At 50.8% G+C, this 19,922-nt stretch overlaps 1 protein-coding gene across 3 annotated transcripts in view; it reads right to left on the reverse strand.

The window, feature by feature from the left end:
* Positions 1 to 4,738, reverse strand: part of PAX6 (paired box 6) — a 29,167-nt gene extending 24,429 nt beyond the window's left edge. For 2 of the 3 annotated variants that reach the window (XM_057299133.2, XM_003830409.6), the window contains exon 1: positions 4,489 to 4,642. The gene's annotated coding sequence lies outside the window, so the exon portion shown is untranslated. Of the gene's footprint in view, positions 1 to 4,488 lie in introns of all 3 variants that reach the window. The other variant, XM_003830407.5, reaches the window with a different exon arrangement.
* Positions 4,739 to 19,922: the final 15,184 nt, after the last annotated feature.

Below are 19,922 nucleotides of genomic sequence, written 5' to 3' on the forward strand. Positions count from 1 at the left end.
TTTACTTTCCAAGCGAGCATTAAAGAAGCTTGGACTCAAGACTCAAGTCCGCTGTGCATGAGCGAGGGACTTGCGGGGGGGCGGGAGGGGGGGGCGGGCAGTGATTCTGTCCGAACTGGAGGCGAGTATCATTTTTACAACCTCTCAATTAGCGACCGAGTGGATTAGCACCTTCTTAAGCTTTGCCTCGGAAAGAAGCAGCCGTAATCTTGTTGCTATTTCCCCCCAGGGCACTGGCTCTTTGAATCAGCTCCTTCTCCCACCCCTCCAACCCCCATCTCGCTGCGGAGAAAAGTTTTAACAAAAAATCAGAAAAGGCAAGGAGCGAGGAGTGAATGCCACTGACGTCATTGGGTGGGGAAGGGGGCTCCGGGAAAGACTCCTGGAAACTCCTCCGCACAAACAAAAAACAAAAAGGACTTGGCTGCTTCCCATGTGTCAATATTTGGGGAGGGGAGTTCAACCCCAGAATGAGGCTGAGTTTTCAAAGTTTAAGGAGAGAGGGGTGAGAGTGAGATTTCCTCGTTCTCTCTGGACTGGTCTCAAGGAAGGTGGGGGTGCTGTTCTGCCTCGTGGGGAGCCTCACTCCCTCTGCCACGTACCGGCTCTAGGGGCGACGCGGCCTAGGGGTGTGGGGGCCGAGACTGAGGTGCGGGCGCGGTTGCCAGAGGTGTGTACAAAACCGAGACAACTCGCAGGTCGCCATTTTAATTGCGGCTACCAACACGCCCGAGGCCCACTTGCTGCCCTCCAAGACGCGGGGGGGCGGCGGGGATTGCGCTTTAGGTTCTGTCTCCTTTCCCCGCCTCTCCACAGGCCCCTGTTCCCCCCTACCCTCCGCCCCCTGTGGCCAGAGGGAGGACCTCTCAGGCCGGCGGGTGCGTTCCCGCGGGGGCCGCCGGGGTCGTCCCACCCGGTAGCGGGGCTGTCTGCGTGGAGGGAGTCCCGCTGGGGGACCGTGGCTCGCCAGAGCCTGCCCAGAGCTTCTAGCCAGTATTGATGAGTCAACATGAGGTGAGGCAAGCATCTCACCCGCACCGATCCCTGGCATTCCCCTGTGCCCACCCCATCAGGCCTTCGGGGAGGCAAAGAAGTGCCCACTTCTGGGGGGAAGTGCCTCCAGCTCCCAGCTTCAGAACCAAGAGCCTCCCATCCAGAGTTCTGACAGTTCTGACACCTCCAAACTCTCTCTTTCCCCGGTCAAGCAGAGGCGCAGCGCCGGCGCGCTGGAAAGGGTGAAGACTGGCATTTTTTGGAGAAGGAAAGTCTTGGCAGACACCTGCGTCACTTTGTAGTGCCCCAAACTTCTCTCTTTTTGCAGACCCTGGGAAGGTGGGATCCCTTGTCCGCGGAGCTGGCAAACGGGTCCAGTGAGCCCTAAAGGCAAAGGCTCCCATCCCGGCCGCCCAGTCCCTGGTGCCTCCCCTCCTTCCAGGCCTTTGTCCCTCTCCTTTCTCCAGCAACCTGCCGGTTCCCGCTAACCCGGCAGCCTCGCCGAGCCCAGAGCCTAGAAAAGCCAAGAAGATCCCAAAGCCGCCCCGTTGCACCTTCAGGCTGGGCCACTGCTCGGCTTGGGGGGAAGCCGCGGTGCCCTCGCCCTTCCTCGCCTCCTGCCAAGTGGCCAGTGCTAGGGGCTCACTGGGTTCAGTCCTCAGTCCTCTTCCATTCGCTCTGGGAGGCCAGCCTGTCTCTCTCTCTCTCTCTCTCTCTCTCTCTCTGTCTTCTCCCTGCCCACCCCCAAAATACTTTTAAAATAACATTGTCCAGTGGAGTCTCCCAGCAAAGGGATTCCTAGCAGCCCAGCGAGTCAGACTCCCAAGGCTTTGCCTCCCAGTCCCTCCATGCTGTTGTCCAGATAGGAGTTAGGTTTAAAACTCCTGACATGTAAGACAACTGAAATCAGCGGCACTCTCCGATTTTTGCAAATAGGGTTCCTAGAAAAGTTTGCTTTCCATTTCATCACCCTGTGACGATCCCCCCATCTCTCTTTTCCCTGTAACCTCTGCCCCCAAGAGGCAAGAGTTCAGCTTCAAAGGAAAAGCAAGCAAGTCAAGGCCACCTCAGTCCCTTCTCCCTGGATATCCACTCTCTAAACCGCTGCCTATTCTAAAGGCCAACGACCCGGTCCTGCGATTTGTCCCGTTGTAGACCTGGGAACAGGCAGGCGGGAACTGGGGGCTTTACTGGGGGATTTGAGGCTGGGGAGAGGGAGGGAGCAAATGTCATGGCTGGCTCGCTCAAGCATCCAGGGAACCGGAGCTAAGCGCATCCTGACGGGCTTTTAAAATGACATTGATTAGGACAAGCTGTTCCCAACCCCAGTAAGAGTTAATCTGCCTGTTAATCAAGGCACTAAGGGGCTCAATGCGAGTTTTATTAGCGACAGGAGAACAGAGGCGGCAGCCAGGGATCAAAAGCCGGGATCCCATATATTTGTCAGCGCTATCTCCAAAAAAAAAAAAAAAAAATTTTTCAATTTGAAAACAATTCGGCGCTTTTCGTCACTTCCTAACCCAGTCTCACAGAGGGTGACTTCCAAACCTGGCTAGCGGGGAAAACCGCTGCCCGGGGGACAGAGGGGCTGACAGGAACTGCGGGTTGGCTCAGCCGAATGCGGCCGGGGAGAATTTAAGAATTCTCAGCCCGCGCGGCCCGATGCCTCTGATTCCTCACGAGAGGAAAGGGAATGAAAAATGAAGCAACAAATGACACCACCCAGGCTGGCAGCCCTCGTTCCCCGCCAGACCCCGCTCCTCAGGCCCGGCTCTGGCGCCGGGTGGCGTCCAGCCCCTGCACGCGCGGCGCGGCCCGCGGGAAAGTTTGTGCAGCGAGAGTGACTGTCCTTCCGCCTCGCGCGCGCTGCCCCCTTCTGCCCCGGAGGGGCGTTGGGTTCCCTTCGGTTTTCCTTTCCAATTCTAAAATAAATAAATAAACTCCGGGCCCTGGGGAAATCTGAATAGTAATTCCAGTCATCCAAATTCTATGAGAGGGTCTGAGGAAAAAAAGACAAGCCTATCACGGGCGCCCTCCGATCACGAAGGGCACGGGCATGAGAAGGCGACAGAGGAGGTCCTCGGCTCGCCCTGGGCGCGGAGCGAGGACTCTGGTCAGAGGTAATTATGTCACCGCGTTTTCTCGCCGTGACAGCCGAATAAACACGATCTCCAATAAACATCTCTAATGAGGGAGGAGGCCCGAGGATGGCTGGGTTTGATTTATGACTGGAGGAGAAGGTCCACTTCCCACTGCGAAGCAGGCAACCTGCTCGCCGCCCAGCTCCAGGGAGAGGAACCCGCGGAGGAGAGGATCCCGGCCCAGGTAAGGCGTGCGGCCGGACTGCCACTGCGCTCGTCCCCCGTTTCCAGGTGAGGTGAGCAGGGGGCGGCCACCGCTCGGAGTCGGGCGGAGGTCCCAACACCTGTCACAGGTGACTGAGCTCCGATGGTGCTCCCAGAAGACCTAGAAAGGGGGCGCAGGAGCGCGAGTGGGAGTGGGGGTTGGGGGCTAGCCGGGGCCTGGCCCAGAGGCCGCCCCAAACTCCCGGGCGGGGTTCTTGGGTGCCCCGCCTAAGCCGGCCTGGGCGTCTCCAGCTGCTTTTAGGGCCGGGCTCCCAGGACTTTCGCCCGGCTGAACCACAAGTTAGTCCAAGTTTGGGTCGTCCCTTCCCTGACTCACTAAGGGGACACTTCCGGGCCCCGGCTCCGGCCCTCCAGGGGCCGCAGGGTGGTGGGCGCTGCTCTTTCCCGGGCTTGGCGGCCCGGCTCCCATGGCGCCCGCGCGCTTCCCGCCGAGGCAGCCAGCGCAGCGCCCGCAGTAACCGGAGCCCGCGTTCTAGCTCAGTGAGAATCGCTAATTATTAGGTCTTCCGAAGTGAAGCTCAAATCACACGCTGGGGGCTTTACGCGCTGCCCAGCTCTGTGGGCCGCATTCTTTCGTACTCCGCGTCTTTCTGAGAAACGAACCCCATCTCTAGACTTTGCTGCGGTCCAGCCATCTGCACTTTGCAACCGCGGGAAACTTCTGCTGCACCTCGCCCGACCCGCGGCAGGGTGTCTTTAAGCACTCCAGGCGCGGGTACGGACTTTCCCAAGCGTGGATGTCGTGAACTGCGACGCAGAGGAGGTCTGGATGCAAAGTGCGTCCCCACCTCCTGCATTTTTCGCGGTCGCGAGTGGCTTTAGCAGACAGCAGCAGCAGACTCCCGCCCCCTACTCCCAGCTCAGGGCCGGACTGGAAGTCCACTCTTAGGAGTGGAACATTTTGCTACTTTTGCAGAAGAGCACACTCGGCAAAGACAAGTCCCTCCTCCACCCCCCTTCCTATCCCTCCCTCAGTAACTCGCTTCCATCTTTGTATGCCTCCTTTTAAAAGCAAAAATCAAGCCCCGGGGCCACTTGGGGCGGGCTTTGATTTGGGGACAGCAGTCGCGGGCAGCGGAGAGGCCCCGCGGGCCCCGAGCCGGGCCGGGGCCGGAGCCCGGGCGGTTACCTGGGAGCGGAGGGCGGGGAGGCAGGTGAGCCTGGCAGCGCCGGTTCCCACACTTCTCACCGCCGCTCGGCAGGGGAAGTGGCAGATCTGACAGCCGCGTTCTACGCGAGGACCTGCCCCAGAGTTTAAATGTCAATGATAAGAAAAGAGGGTGCTCAGGCAGGCGCTAACTTTCCTTAATATCCACGCCAGCGCCGTCCTCATTGGCTGCCCGGCCCGCGTGACGTCATGGCGGCTAGAGTTGGGCACAGCTCTGCGCCGACTAGTTTTCCGGCCGGGCGGGAGCCTGCTTCTCCCCACCCAGGGTCCGGCCGGCTCCAACCCCTGCTCTGGCCTTCCTTGGCCCGGCCTGTGACTGCCCTAGCCCGGCCCGGTCCGGCCTGGCCCGCCCTCCTGTATGGCGTAGAGTCGATCCTCAGGAAACTAGTCTTGCCGAGTGCGCTCCTCCGCACCTTCGGGCACTAGGGCCCCAAGATCTCTGCCCTTAGGCTGGCCAGCTACCTCTCTGGGTAATCACCCTGTCCCCTCCTCCGATCCCCACGGGAGTCACTTCATCGGAGAGACCCGAAGGCCGCGCCGGAATTGAGAGGCGCTTTTGGCAGGAATCATTTTTAGGAGGAGTTCGAGGCTCGATGAGTACCCTCAACGTGGCCCTCGAGCCCGCAAGTCACTAGCTGGGCACAGACGGGGGCTCCGGGAAGAGGACAAGCGACCCCTTTTTCAGGGCCTAGGCCAAAGGTCTCTCCAGGCCTGCTGGGTTCTCAAGAGGGAAGCCCTAAAGGGGGCCTACCCGGGCTTCCCTCGCCCTCTGGCTGAAAGGCTTCAACCACATTAGAAAATGTAGGTGATTGTATTTATCTTTGACTTTGAATTAACTGTTGACTTTGTGACTTAGAGGAGGAAAACAGGAAAATCCCAGATTCTGAAGTCAGTACTCATAGAAATTGGGGCGGGGTCTGCAGGACACTGACTTGCTGGTCTGTGCCTGTTTTTCCCTCACACCTTCTGTGGACTGCGAGATGGCTTAGCGGAGCTAGGCCTGGCTATCTTGGAATGGAGATTTAGACCCTCGTTGTCATTCCCGTCCCCCATCCCTCAAAACAGGAGGCTTCTCAACTCCTTCCCCTGTGCTTCCATCTGGGTCTCCAATTTGAAAGTGACAGAGGTCGGGCCCGGAGGGGCAGGGGTCGCTTGAGGAGTTTGCGGGAGAGGAAGGGGCGGGGCGTGGAATTTCCTTTAGGCAGCTCGTGGAGACCCAGCCTGGGTGGACCCGGGAGTGTGTGTGTAGAAGCAGGGAGGGGGACGCCTGGGCCGGAGGAGGGTCCTAGGGCCAGTCCCTGCGCGCCTTGATCCGGGCGGCGGCTAAGGGAGAGCCGAGCACAGATGGCGCCGAGGCGGAGGTCTAGTGATTCCCGCTCCCGCCCCTGGCACACCTGGACAGGTGCCGGGCCTCGCAACCGGCCAGGAGGCAGCTCCAGGCAGCCCGTCTGCCCACTCCTCTTAGCCTGGACAGCTCCTAGCTGGACTTGATTTTTTGTCTTGCTCAGCCCGTCGAGGACTGGAGGGCAGAGTAGGGGTGGGAGTGGGGGTAGGGGTAGAGGTGGGGGTGGCGGTGAAGGTGGGGAGGAGAATGGGAGCTTTGGCTGAGAAGTTTCCGCAGGATGTTCTTACTTATTTACAAACATTCTCCAAACTTTCTTTCTTCGTCCTAACGCCCTGGGCATCCTGTGTTAAGGCCTAGGAGCGCCCACCTCCCACTGGCCACTCTAGTCTGGGCCTAGACCTTACCATGGTCCTGTCGCCCTGCTCGGCTGGGAAGGGATGCTAAGAGAGGCATTTGTTCTGGTTTCCCTGTCGCCGTCGGCCATCTCCAGTGACCTAGTTTCTTGGTAAGCCCCTAGCTCCCCTCCAGGACCTGGCCCAGCCTCCAGCCTCAGATGTCCTGAGGTCTCCCAGACTCCGCCGTCCGCCTTGGTGTGTGGGCTGCGGATAGACCTCGGACCTGTGTAGGCCTTCCTAGCTGGCCAGTTTGTGTCCGGGTCTCGTTCCCCACACTGTACCAACCCTAGGCTGCCGAGAGGGCTGTTCTGGGCTTGTTTGGAGTCCAGGCCATTAAGTGTGCGCAGATCCCTGCAACCCAGCAGGGTGCTCGAGAGCGACTCTGGAAACGCCACGGCCCCCGCCTGCTTATCTGCCTGTCAATAAAGGGCGCGTTCGGGCTGCGCGGGAGCGCCGGTGGTGCAGGCGAGGCCCGAACTAGGCCCTTCCGAGCTCCGGGCCAACGCACGAGCCGCTCTCCATTTGCCCCGGGCAAGGAGGCTGGGAGGGAGGGAGACGGCGCTGGGGTCGCCGAGGGAGAAGGTGCAGGTTTAGCCGCTGCCTCAGCTGGATTCTCGGAGAAGCGCTCGACCTCGGAGCACTCTGGAGACCCTACCAGAAATCTAGTGCTGGGGGCTCCTCTCCGCGCCTGCCACCAGCCTTGGAGGAAGCTGGGCAGGGCCCCGCGTGGTGCCCAGCCTACGAGGTCCCACCTCGCCTCGCCCGGGCAGAGGCATCCTCTCTAGGCCACATTGGCTCGCATTGCGGGAAGAAGGGCACGGCGGGCGGCCCGGGGGCATCATCGACGACTCCTAGAGCCCCAAATGCCGAGTGCTACCTGAGGCAGGCTGTAGCTGGGGTGCAAAGGACCGGAAGCGGGAAAGAAACCTCTTTTCTTTCAGGCCTCCCTTCAGCCCGGGGTAGCACAGACTGCAAATTTCCGACACCTAGGGCAGCTGCAGGCTCTGATTCTCCACCGCACAGTGAGCGAGCTCGGCAGCCGCCCAGTCTGCCTAGGCTCCCAGGCCAGCCCCGGCCCCAGAGCTTCCCCATCAGCCAGCAGAGGCTGGGTGGAGAGCCTGGATGGGCGTGAGAGGCCTTGAAGTAGGGGAAGTAGTGGAGAGAGAGGAAGATAGAGAAATCGGCTCTTGGGTTGAACTGTTGTTCTTGTCGAAGGTATGTTTTCCCCTCCCGGCCTCTGTCGCTTTTCCTCTCTCCCCTTAACTACTTTATGCAAATAAAGCCGCTTCCAGACTGGAGGAGCCCCTACCGCTGGATCTGTGCTACCAGGTGGGTGGGAATTGATTTAGTATTTGCCTTTTTATTGAGAATAGGCACTGAGTCTCCCAGCAATTATAAAATAAAAATGGATTTTCCTCTTAAAATTTAATTTTACTCAATCTGGAAGATAATGCATCCTGTTAACTTCTACAATATTTTTTAAAAAGGATTCCAGGGTGAGCGCTAACTTATAAAATGGTTTAATAAAGCTTTTCCATATACAAATTAATAGGAGAGGAAAAAGCCCCTAAATAATTGATTTAAAATACTGTGTATTATTTGAGTGTCATTTCAAATAGCTGTACAAGCCAGTAATCAATATATCATCTAAGGAATCTAATTTACTGGGCAGTACGTGCGGCTCTTGCTCTTCCTTCCCTCTCCACTTCCTCCCCTTTAAACAGAAAACTTGTTTTAACAAGATTTTTATTTTAAATCAAAATTGAAGGAACGTTTTGTGAATTCGAGCGTCAAAAAGGGGACTATTTAGCAAAGATAATATTTGCCATCTCTTCACCCCGGTCTCAAGGATTGCATAATGGCATGATTATGTGCAATTCTGTGGTTTCTCTGCTATTAAATTATTTTCCTGCTCTCATTTAAATAGCTACTTTACTTTTTTCTCTCTTCTATTTTGCCACACCACAAAAAGTTTTCCCGGACCTCTGTGGAAAATCTCCAATCCTTCCAGTTAACTTTGTCACAAACAAACAAACAAAAAACAAACAAACAAACAAAACAAAACAAAAAACTCTACAACAATCAATTTGAGAAAACTCTGCTTTTTCTTTCCTTTTAAACATTTTCATATTAAGTCAGTTTGTGGCACCATGTTTGATTTCTTTCTCTCCCTTGTCCGGGTAGAGATGGAGACATTAGCTGAATTCCCTGGGGGTGATTGGATGCAATTCACTGAAAGTAGACAGGCACGTCCTGGATGTTAGAAATTCACTTTTTCTCAACGTGACAAGGCCGGCTTCGATCTACAATTGTATTTGAATGGGCAATGAGCGGAAAGATCTCTCATCATTAAGCTTGCTTCCACTTTAGCAAAATAAGGAGAGCCTTCATTTGCACACAAATGCTCATAAAATTCGGGTTCCCTGCAACCCTTTAATAAAAAAGGATTGCTGCATAATTTAAATTGGAGGCCAGGGGAAGGCTGAGAGAGGGAGATGAGGGGGTTTCAACTGAGTCCCCTCCCTTCCCCCAAAAGGTCCATGTGATCGAGTTGACTTTTTTACTTTAAATCTTAAATAAGATGTGAGTTGTAACAAGAGGATTGGCACTTACTCCGTGACCCTTATAATTGGATTAAATATAGACTGAGACATACAAAAACACACCAAGATTGACACCTGCCAACTGGACTTCCTTATGATTGATTGTGATGCTTCGTGCTGGCAACAATAATGAAATAAATTGTACGGATAAAACAGCACATTTGTCATTTCCGTGCCATGAGTGAGGAAGTCAACGAGTTAGGCAAGCTGTTAGCTGACAGGCGTGAGCGGGAGGCAAGCTAAAGAGATAAATAAGGATTCCAGGCATTGACAGGACAAATTATAACTTGTCACAACCTTTTTAAATTCAGAAGTTTTCAATTAACATATATATTGCTGTTACATATAAGATAAGGGGGCACCGACGTAAACACGTGCGGGGTGCAGGGACACCCCCCCCCCCAGCGCCAAGGGTTTGGGCATCCGGGCTTGGGCATCCAGGCCTCTCTGGCTCTGTTCTCCCATTCTGGCAAGCCGGAGGGCACCCAGGTTTGCATGGCCAGCCTGTAGGCCCGGGGCTCCTTAAGGTGGGTGAGAGTGTGATAGGCTAATTGCAGCTGCTTCTTTTGCTAGGAGCCCCAGTTCACAGCTCCAGCACCCTTTCTTCATGGAAGCAAAGCTCCCAGATCAAGGGAGAGGCTGGGCGAGGCCTGGGCGAGGTCTGGAAGGACAAGTCCTGCTCTGTCTCCTGGAGTCCTATGTAAGGAGTAAGAGATAGATGGCAGACGCACCCCCTTTTGCGCTCCAATGTCTTGCCCTCATAGGAAAATCTGAGCTGCTGGACACAACATATCAACAATGGCCACATCCTGTGGGCAGGCCTAGGCCACTGAAACCTGGTGTGGCCTGAGGCTGCTCCTGAGCTCTCAACTCCTTCTCTGACTCACCGGCCCAGTGCCGCCAAGGAACCGGTCCTGTGTCCTACCTAGGAAGAGCTGCTTTTCCCTCCTCAGACTTTGATTCTGGTACAGTTCCCAGGGCTCTTCCTTGACCCATGGGTAGGAACGAGTTTGCCAGTGGGTCCCTGATAACCTGAGGCCATTCACCTAGAGCGAGTGAGATTTTCAGAGGAGCAAAGCGCTGGAGTCACCCTGCGAGGCTACAAGTTAGGGGAAGCCATGAGATTTCTGGGGAAGTCTAGGTGTTGTGACTGTGACTGGGGACTGCTGTGGGTGAGGTTTGAAGAGTGTGGAGGGACTGTAAACTCTGCAACCATCTTCACCCCAAAGGAGGCTGGCTTTTTGGTTTTAAAGCTAACCCCCATCCTAAAGCAGAATCTAGACTTGCAGGGCCTCTCTGAACTCAGGTCCCGGCCTCCCTGCAAAGTCCAGCTGGAAAGGAAAGTTTGGGCGGGAAGCGAGCGTCCCCGGGTCTGAGGCTGCTGCGTGGGAAGCTGGCCTAGGAGGGCGAGTAGGGAGCAAAATAGGGCCTGGTCCTTGCGGGGCCGGGAAGCTAGAGGCCGCAGGAAGCTGGGAGGGCCCTTTCCAGGCAGGCGGGGCAGCCTCCTGGCGCGGCCCAAGGCGCGAGGCAGCCGCTGGCTGGGGAGGTCCAGTCTCCTGCAGGCCAGGGAGGGCTTCCTCTGGGTGCAGCCGTCTCCCTCCGCTCCTCAGCTTGGCTACGTGGTGCTCGGACCCCGCATCCTAGCCCTCGTCCTTGTGGGACAGAGGCCAACCTTGCTGTCGAGGCCCCGATATGTCACCACAAACACTCCCAGAACAAGAGCATCAACCCCAAGCTCCAGAACTTCTGGTCTTAGCGTACTGGAGCCTGCCACCAAATTAAACACCGCGAAGGCTTTGAATCCCTGCAAAGACGGAGCCTGGAAGAAAGGGAGGGAGGAAAAGGGAGGAAAAGAAACAAGTTACATGGAATTAGTTGGAAGCGGGCGCATTCCCCAGCGACCGCAGCCATTAACATTATAATCTCAAACGCCATTTTTTATGTAACACTATTGTTAGTAAATCAACTCCTCATGTCCTCAGAGACGCTGACCCCTGGCAATTCAGTGAAAGTGTAATTATCTCCCCGAATCTTGGACAGATTTAAGAGATTACATTTCAACTAAATCTATATCAATGCTAATTCCCTCTCTCCCCCCAGCCTGCAGGTGCTAGGCACGGGAAATGGCGTCAGGCCCCAGCAGAACGCTTCACAAAGAGGAGAGGGCTAGCTGTGTACAGGGCCAAAAGAAATGAAGCCCCACATAAAATTACACTTTTTTTTTTTTTTTTTTTTTTTTTTTTTGCTACAAAACCTGGTTCTTATATAGCAAAGTTAAACAAAGCAGCTATGCTAAATTAGCGTTACATAAAGGCGAGTTTAATGCTCGGTTACAGTCAACTGGTGTATCTCTGATGGCTAATTGTCTATCAAAATTAAAGAGAAAAGAACAAATGATTCGTTATAAGAAGGTGTTAAAAGCCTCAACAAAAGGACATTTCACAAATATAATATCGGCAGCTCCCGGATTGCCTGCGGGGTTGTTCAGGCCCCGGGCCTGCACAGCTATGAGAAGTGGGGTGCAGGGTGCTATTTGCCCAGCAAGAGCTCATTTCCTCCCAAATGAGTACAATGAAAACCCGAGAGGCGATATTAGTGTAAAGATCGGGATTAGTCCAAATAGGAGCCGCGGACTTGGACTTCAAAGGCGACCCCTACTCTTTTTGCCCAGTCTGGGGGCGGAGGGCGCTCGAAGGGATACTTCAAGGACACCACATCCAACTTGTCACAGCCCCACGTTCAGGCACAGGAGGGAGCGAACATTGGGCAGAGGGTAATTTCAACAAAGGACGGCAGGCTCCGGGGATCCCGGCTTTTCCCTGAGTTCTCTGGGTTGGAAGGAGACGGTCCGGGCTCTGTCGGAGGAGTGGGTACAGTCCAACACGTGCTTTTCTGACGCGCAGCGCTGGCCTGGGGAGGTGGGTGCAGGCTGCTGCAGCCAGCCTCCACCCCGCCCCAGGCTGGGAAGGACGCAGAGTGTAATACGGCGGCCCCCTTCCCCAAGGCGACACTAGATCCAGAGCTCCAGGCATATTTGTTGTTCAAAGTTAATTATACCTGAAAGCAACCAAAATGCGCACGCCAGGCCCACGGAGGCCGATTCCCGACCAGCGTAGCCGGCCCGCAGCGCCAGAGAAGCCACTCACTCCGGCGGAGTCTCTGCAAGAGAATCTGAGGCTGGGGAATAAAAGCCGAAACTAAATCAGGCAGCAAGAGTAACAAACCATCTGGAAAATGGACCCATGGAGCCGCAAGAATGTACTTTTTTTTTTTTTTTATCCTTGACAACTTGTGTCCTAAAGAAAGTGTATTGAAGATAATTGAAATGATTACAATTCATTGCTGCCTGACTTTGAATATGAACAGTCACATAATGACATCCCCGCCACACAACAACAGTTTAATTTCCATTATCCGACTTCGGGATCCTAGCGCCAGCCCCCGGGGCAACGCGGCTCTAATGCAGAAATCTTGGCTCCTGCCTGCATTATTCATTTCGGGGACGTGGGGATGGGATAGGAGTGGAGAGTGGGTTTCTTCCCCTTCCCCGAACTTATTCTGAAAATCCCGGGGACCAATGGACACCGAGGAACCGAAAGCCGAGAGAATCGCTGTCAAGGGGCCACTTTGACCGACGGGGCTGCGGTCGACGGCGCTCCCCGGCTGTCTTGTTGTCCCAGGGGTTCCCAGGCCCGCAGGGCTAGGATCCCCCAGCTCCCACCCTAGTCAGTCCCAGTCAGGGAGGACCTAGGCCAGGGCCTCCTCCCAAGGCTGTCATCTGGCGGGGCAAACGCTCTTCTCTCATTCCTTCGCCTCCCTTCCAGCCCTCGCATCCTTTCCTTCTTTCTGCTTCAGAGCTCTCAGGCTCGCGTGCAGGGCGGGATGGGCCCGGATCGGGGGCCCCTTCGCAGATTTGAAAGTTGCCTCGGCCTTGATCTTCTCCCAGCCTCCCTGCTGGGGACTCACCCCCACATCCCGCGACCCCCCGGGGAAAAGCGAAGAAAGCCAGAGTCTCTTTGCACGGCGGGGACGCTGGCGCTCACCTCTGGGCGCGGCCTCGGTGGAGCCTCAGGGCCAGGGCGGGGTGTGGCGGGGTGTGGCCCGGTGGGGTGAGGGAGGGACCCGGGGTGCAAGCCAGGCCAAGGCCTCCTCAGTGCGCAGGCGCCGTTCGGACCCGCCGCCCCCTCCCAAGGCGTGGGGTCCCGGGGACAGACCCCGAGCCCCTCTCTGCGCAACTACCGCCTCTAAAAAAAAGACCATCTGGTAATTGTCTTTCTTTAGATCTTCCCTTAATTATGCTTTTAATTAAAGATAGTTCAAGGCACCGGACCACATGAAGGGCAGTAATTACAAATTACATTACAAACCCGACAGATGTAGCAGGATCTGCTGGGAAAAAGGTACCGGAATAAAAATTTGACTAAAGTTTGGGATAAATTAATCGGTGGCTTGAAGAACAGTAGCACATTTCTGATTATGTAGGCTCCAGCCAGGATTTAAGTTTTGTGTCATGATTGTTTTCATATTTCTTTGACATCTATTGATTTGGAGGCAGCTGCAAGCCTTTGTCACAGGAGAGAAGAGCAGTCACAATATATTAGCTTGATGGCATAACTCGAACCGGAGAAGCGAGGGGAGCCTGAGTGACTGGGGCGCACATGACCCCCCTCCTGGGGCCTTTGGGCTCAACCCTTACTTTTAACTTGTTCTAACAGGAATAATGGAGTAGTACTACTAATGCATGGTCAGAAGGGGCTTTTCTGTCTAGAACGCAGGCGGCGGGAGTTGCACCGCCACAGCCCGGGGGCCCAAAGAGTCTCCACTCCCCGCTCCCGGCGCCTCCTCGCCGACCGGAGCCCCGCGCCCAGTGAGCCCAGCCGGTCCCACGTCGAGGGGCGCTGGGTTGGGAGAAGTTCTGCTGGTCGTGGGCTCGGCCCCCAGGCGCCAGGCCGAGTGCCCACCTCGGCTTCTTTAGGGGGCCTACAGCGGGCAGCCGAGCGGCTGGCGGACCCGGAGCTTGGGAGGCGACCGCCAGGCTGGTGCCCGGCCTGACCCGGCGTTCGCGGCCGCCCGCTCGCCCGCCGCGGGCCGGGAGCGTACAGGAGTGTGACGCAGATTGTGAAAACAGAAGGGAGGGAGTTGGGTCATTTCCTTCGCTAATCATCGCCCCCTCCTGCTCCTCCTCCCCACCCCCATCCCATCCTCGCCGCCACCCAGCCTCGAACACTCTTCCTTGCCAGAGTCTGCCTCACTTTGAGCCAGTGGCTGCACTTTATGGAGAAAATATACGTGCCCATCACTCACCCATCTATTTGCAGCGCCCATGCAGCGCCTCGGGGAACACGCATGGACAATTAAACACACCCACTTACGGCGGGATGATGAGGCTTTCTGTTAACCACATGTGTTCAGAAATGGATACAGCCCTAATTTTGACACGGAATGCAGCTAATGCACCTTGCTATAGATGTACGTCCGTTGGAAAAGTGTGTGATGGGCACCTGATCTAAACGAAGAGAACAGGGCTGTCTGCAGAAAACCCAGCGGCCTGACACCTTTTCTTGTTGCCGGGGAAGGAAAGTTTTTCTTTTGATTTGTCCTCTCACGATTTTTCCCTTTTCCTTTGCATTACAGTTTCAGAGAGGAATGTAAATATTTTGACTAGACCTCTGCAGGGGTCTTTTAAACACCAGGCACAATCATCTGTGGAATACTGTAGTTCATACTTTCAAAACTTGGGTGTTAAAGAGTCTGTCTTGCTGAGGAAACCCATAGAACTAGTGGCGACCTTTCAACTCCCTATTTGTGTGATGAAATGAAGTATGCCCTAATGATTGTCGAATTTTAAGGACTTGTTCTGTCACTGCTACTTTCCGATCGTTTGCAGGGAAGAAAAATCAATCAAACAGACCTTTGATGGGGTTGTGGCAAGGTCACATTTCACTGTGCTCCAGGCTTTCCTCTTCTTAACGCCCCTCCCTGCTGTGGAGCGTGTGCAGGTAGTATGCAAAACTCTAGAAATAATATTTGAAAAAATTAACACCTTGTTTATCTCTTCTGTGTATTTGATATAGGGGTTTCTTTCTTTTCCTGTTTTGGTGTTTAATACAAGGCTGATATATTGGAACAGAATGCAGACTTCAAAGAAACTAAAATTAGGAGGCAAATAGCGTCAAGGTTTCCTTGGTTTCTGTATGTAGTACAAATAGTATAGCGTCTTTTCATCCAAAAAGAAGCAAAAATTGCCAGGAGGCATAAAGCATCTCTGAATATCCGTTTTTTTTAAAGAAACAAACATTTCCCAAATATTGATGTACGCATGGTTTTATAGTCTGAAAATATTTCTAGGCACAAATATGGCATAAAAACATTCGTTTCCACTCTGTCTTTGTTGTTAAAATGACAGTAAATTATAGTTTATTTTAAAATACCTCCCTGTTAATGTCAGTTGAGGTTATTTTAGGGCCTGGATGCTCTAGGAAGACCACCTAAAATGTGTTTATTTCTCTGCCCAATTCACCTATAGTGTAAGGAGCATTTTATTTTATTTTATTTTATTATTATTATACTTTAAGTTTTAGGGTACATGTGCACAATGTGCAGGTTTGTTACATGTGTATACTTGTGCCATGTTGGTGTGATGCACCCATTAACTTGTCATTTAGCATTAGGTATATCTCCTAATGCTATCCCTCCCCTCCCCCCATCCCACAACAGTCCCCAGAGTGTCATGTAAGGAGCATTTTAAATAAAATATTTTGGGCAGCCTTAAGTCCTTTTTTAAAAGTCCAACACTCTACAATTGTGACAAATAGGCTGAAAAATTTTGTTTTGTTTATACCAAATTCATTTTAATAAATAAAGCATTTGCTGAGATTTTAATACAACAAATGCCAACAAAATGCATCAGAGTAGAAAAAAGAAAATATTTTCAGAATTGCCTATAATATTGCTTGTGATCCTAAATTTTTTGATGCAAGGAACTTGAATTTTTCAGCTAATATTATTCTGTTTTCTTATTCTGTGTTTCTATTAGAACACTCACCTATGCTCTGCTTCCCTTGCTGTCTTCCCATAGCTTATGTGTGCACTATGAATTTCAATAAATATAAATTACTGCTTAAAAGAGTAAAGAATGGCTACTTTATGACTCATTGTTCTCTCCTTACAATCTGCTCAAAAATCTTTTTTACAAATCCCATTGTAGCTACTTCCCCTCAATTCCACGATGAAAGTGAATGGCAAATGCCATTCAATTTAGAGGAACTCAAGCACAGAGAATATAAAGATGTTGTTCAAAGCCTCCCTCAAATCTATTTGTAGGCTTGCAAACAAAATGAGACTGGAGGCAACATCAGTACACATCTCTGACTCCATATGAGGTTACTTGAAGCTTTGGGGTTCACTCTGGAAACAGAAGACATGCATCAAGGTATGTGTTCCTTAGAGACTGACAAGCAACAGTGGACCTCAGGAGAAATAAAACAACTCATGCTCTCAACTGCCTCTGATTTGCAGACAAAGAAGAGTTTTCTCTAATTTTTTTTTTTTTTTTTTTTTTTTTTTTTTTTTTTTTTTTTTTGCCTGCATTACTTTTTCTGTGCTTGGTGGCTAAACCAGAGAGCAGCCTGCAACATTTTGCTTTTCGGGATTTCCTGTGGCTTTGCCACATTCCCTGGAGAAACTCATAAAGTCCTGGAGTCCATGGAGGGATTACAGAGAGCCACAAACATCATTCTTCCTCTAATCCATCTGGGGCAGATGCAGTATTGATAACAACCTTTCTGTTACTTGACAGTTTCAGACCATTCAGATGAGAACAAATAATAGGAATTTGGTAGTGGAGGTGGGGAAAATAGGGGCAATTGGTATAGTCTTCTGAGTTGAAAGGACTGGTTTCCATTCCAAAATCGTGGAAACAAGTACAAAATTAAACACTTTCCATTCAATTCTTTAGAAGTGATTTCTTCTGTCTTTGGTTATTGTAGTGCATTTGTGTTGGGGAATTGATGCATTTATTTACTTTGTCCCTAAGACAAGACAGTGCTCAGTTGCTTGCATTTTGTAGCTTCAGTTTGTTTGGCTCTCCCAGCTTGAACCTACTATGTTAGGTAATAAGGAAGCCCATTTGCATTAGATAATAAGAATCAGGGACAAGGCAGACACAATGCTGATTAAACAAGGGCTCATATCCCATTTTGAGAGCTCCCTGATAACCAGCGCCACAGTCACATTGGTAGGTCAAGCAAAAATCTGAAGATAAAATCAATGTCAGTTTTCTGTCTTGGTGACAGACAGCGACCCACCAGAATTATATCCAGTAAATCTTGTTATCAAGTTCTTCACTGTCGTTGATGAATTCACTTATGCTGTGGGTCAGAGATTATGCTGTGGCCACCACCTATGTGATGATGTCTACGGCATCCCTCACTTTGACACAGACTTACACAGAACAATACGCTAACAATTATAGCTGTCCAACTGCCTGGTCTGCTTTGTAAGGTAAGGGGAGTGAAGACACTGGGAATGTTCGTGTGGAATCTGGGGTGTGGGGAAGACTAAACCTGCATGAAGGAGTGGTTAGGGAAATTAACTTACTTCCCAAACTGTATCAGGGCCAGAATCAACCCAGAAACATTTATTTTATCTATTGGTTATTTATTAAATAATTCAAATATGATTACTTGTCAAAATGAAAGTACATTCATGTGGTTCAAAATTCTGAAGTTCAGAAAATATTTTGTGAAAATTCTTCATATCCAGTCATACAGCCACCCCCTTCTTACCTATTGAAAGCAACCAGCACTATCAGTATCTTATGTATAGGGGAGCTTTAAAAATATGGAATTCCAAGGCCTACTTAATGAGACTCTTTGGAGACAGAGGCTTTGCTATTGGTGTTTTAAAAAAATCTCCAGATAAGTTTGTTGATATGTGGGCACTTAAGTGATTTTTAGACTTCTTTCAAACACTGAGATTTTATGGAAATACATAATGTAATACTACTCATCCCCTACGTTCCTACAATGTGTGTAAAGTATTTTCAAAACTAGTATATATTTTTTTCTTTTTGCAACCCTGTAAAATAGGTATTATTTTCTGCCCCCTTCCCATTTTTCAGAGAATGGAAACTTCTGAAAAAGTCTCAGAAGTTTGGACAACTTGACCAAGGTAACTCAGCTAGTAAACAGCAGGGTCAGGTAGCATCATTCAAGGCCATGATAGGACCTAAGTGCTTTTACTTTGAGCTTTACCCCACATCACATCAAATGATAACATGACCCATACTTCAACATAATTATTTGCTATAAACTGTTTTAAAATAATTTTGATAAATTTGAATTTCATTAGGAATGAATTATTCATTTCATTTTTATGATTAAACTTTACTACATTTATACATGACATATAAGTTGAGTTGCAGCTGGCGTGTTGACATGATGTCAACTTTTTTAGTCATGTAAACATTTATCAATGCTGACTCTGTGTGTGTATGTGTGTGAGACAGGGTGTTACTGTGTCACCCAGGCTGTAGTGCAGTGGCTGTAATCTTGGCTTACTGCAACCTCCACTTCAAATGACCCTCCTACCTCAGCCTCCTGAGTAGCTAGGACTACAGGCATGCACCACCACGCCCGGCTAATTTTTAAATTTTTTTTTGTAGAGATAGGGTTTCGCCATATTGCCCAGGCTGATCTTGAATTTCTGGGCTCAAGCGATCTGCCCACCTTGGCCTCCTAAATTGCTGGGATTACAGGAATGAACCCTGCACCTGGCCGATGCTGACTTTAAAGTTGCTGCCTTTTTTTTTTCATATTTTGGAGCTACTAATTTTGGGCATAAGGGCAAGAATTCAAATATCTTTTCAAGCTTTTGAGGAGCTTGTAGGTTTTAGGTTCTATACTTGAGGTGCTTGTTTTAGTTAGGTTAAGGCTAAATTTCTCTAACAAATAGCCCCAGAAAAAATTCAGTGGATTAAAGAGAATAAGAGTTTATTTTTCTTTCATCTAACAGTCTGAGGTGTATGTTTCAGGGTAGCAGGCAGCTCGCTTTATGTAGTTTTCCAGCCATCTAGGATTCTCTATCCCTTAGGCTATTGCCTTTATCTGCATGAACCATAGATTCCTCCAGGTTCTGGTTCATAAGTGGAGAAAGTGCAGGAGGTGTGTCCATGGTTTTTAGGTCCATGGTCTACCTTGAAACTGGCACACATTCCTTCTGCTCACATTCCTTTGTTCAGAACTTCGTCACATGTCCACAGCAAACTACAAGTAGAATTGGTCAACCCATATTGACCCAAATGCGGTGGTGACCCACATGTGGTGAAACAACCAGCAGCATTCACAACAATGCATAATGCAGCTAGGAGACTGTTACAATAATCCAGGTAAAAGCTGATGATGGTAGCAGTGGTATTTGTGGGAGATAACTGAATTCTGGATATATTTTAAAGAATATCCTAGTAGATTGGATAAGGCTGTGAGTCAAAGAAGAGTCAAGGATGATGTCCAGGTTTTGGCCTGAGAAACTAGAAGAACAGATTTCTCATTTATAGAGGTGAGGAAGACTGAGGAGGAAATTTCTGTAGAAAGGCAAAGAATTTGGTGTTGGATATATTGGGTGTGAGATGCCTATTAGAAATCCAAGTAAAAATGTCATGTAAGAGTTGAGCATATGAGTCTGGAGTTTTAAAACTAAACACTGAATAAAGTCAACAAGGAAATCAATATAGGCAGAGAAGAAGCCTAAGGATCAAGCTTTGGGACATGTTGATGTTTAGAGGTCTGGAAGATGAAGAGAAATTGAGGGGAGCCCCTAGAAAGGCAGGAGGATAACCAGGAAAGGCTGGCACACAGGAGTCCAATTGGAGAAAGCATTTTAGGAAGCAGAACATGATCAACCTTTAAACAACTATAGTGTTAAATACTGTAAATAGGTCATGTTGGATGAGAACTGAGAATTGACTGTTGGATTTATCAATACGTCATGGATTTTTGGGGAAAGTGACTAGTAGGAATAGAATATTGGAATAAAAACATAATGAAAGGAGAG

This window comes from Pan paniscus, chromosome 9, assembly GCF_029289425.2.
Source record: "Pan paniscus chromosome 9, NHGRI_mPanPan1-v2.0_pri, whole genome shotgun sequence".
Lineage (NCBI taxonomy): Eukaryota > Metazoa > Chordata > Mammalia > Primates > Hominidae > Pan > Pan paniscus.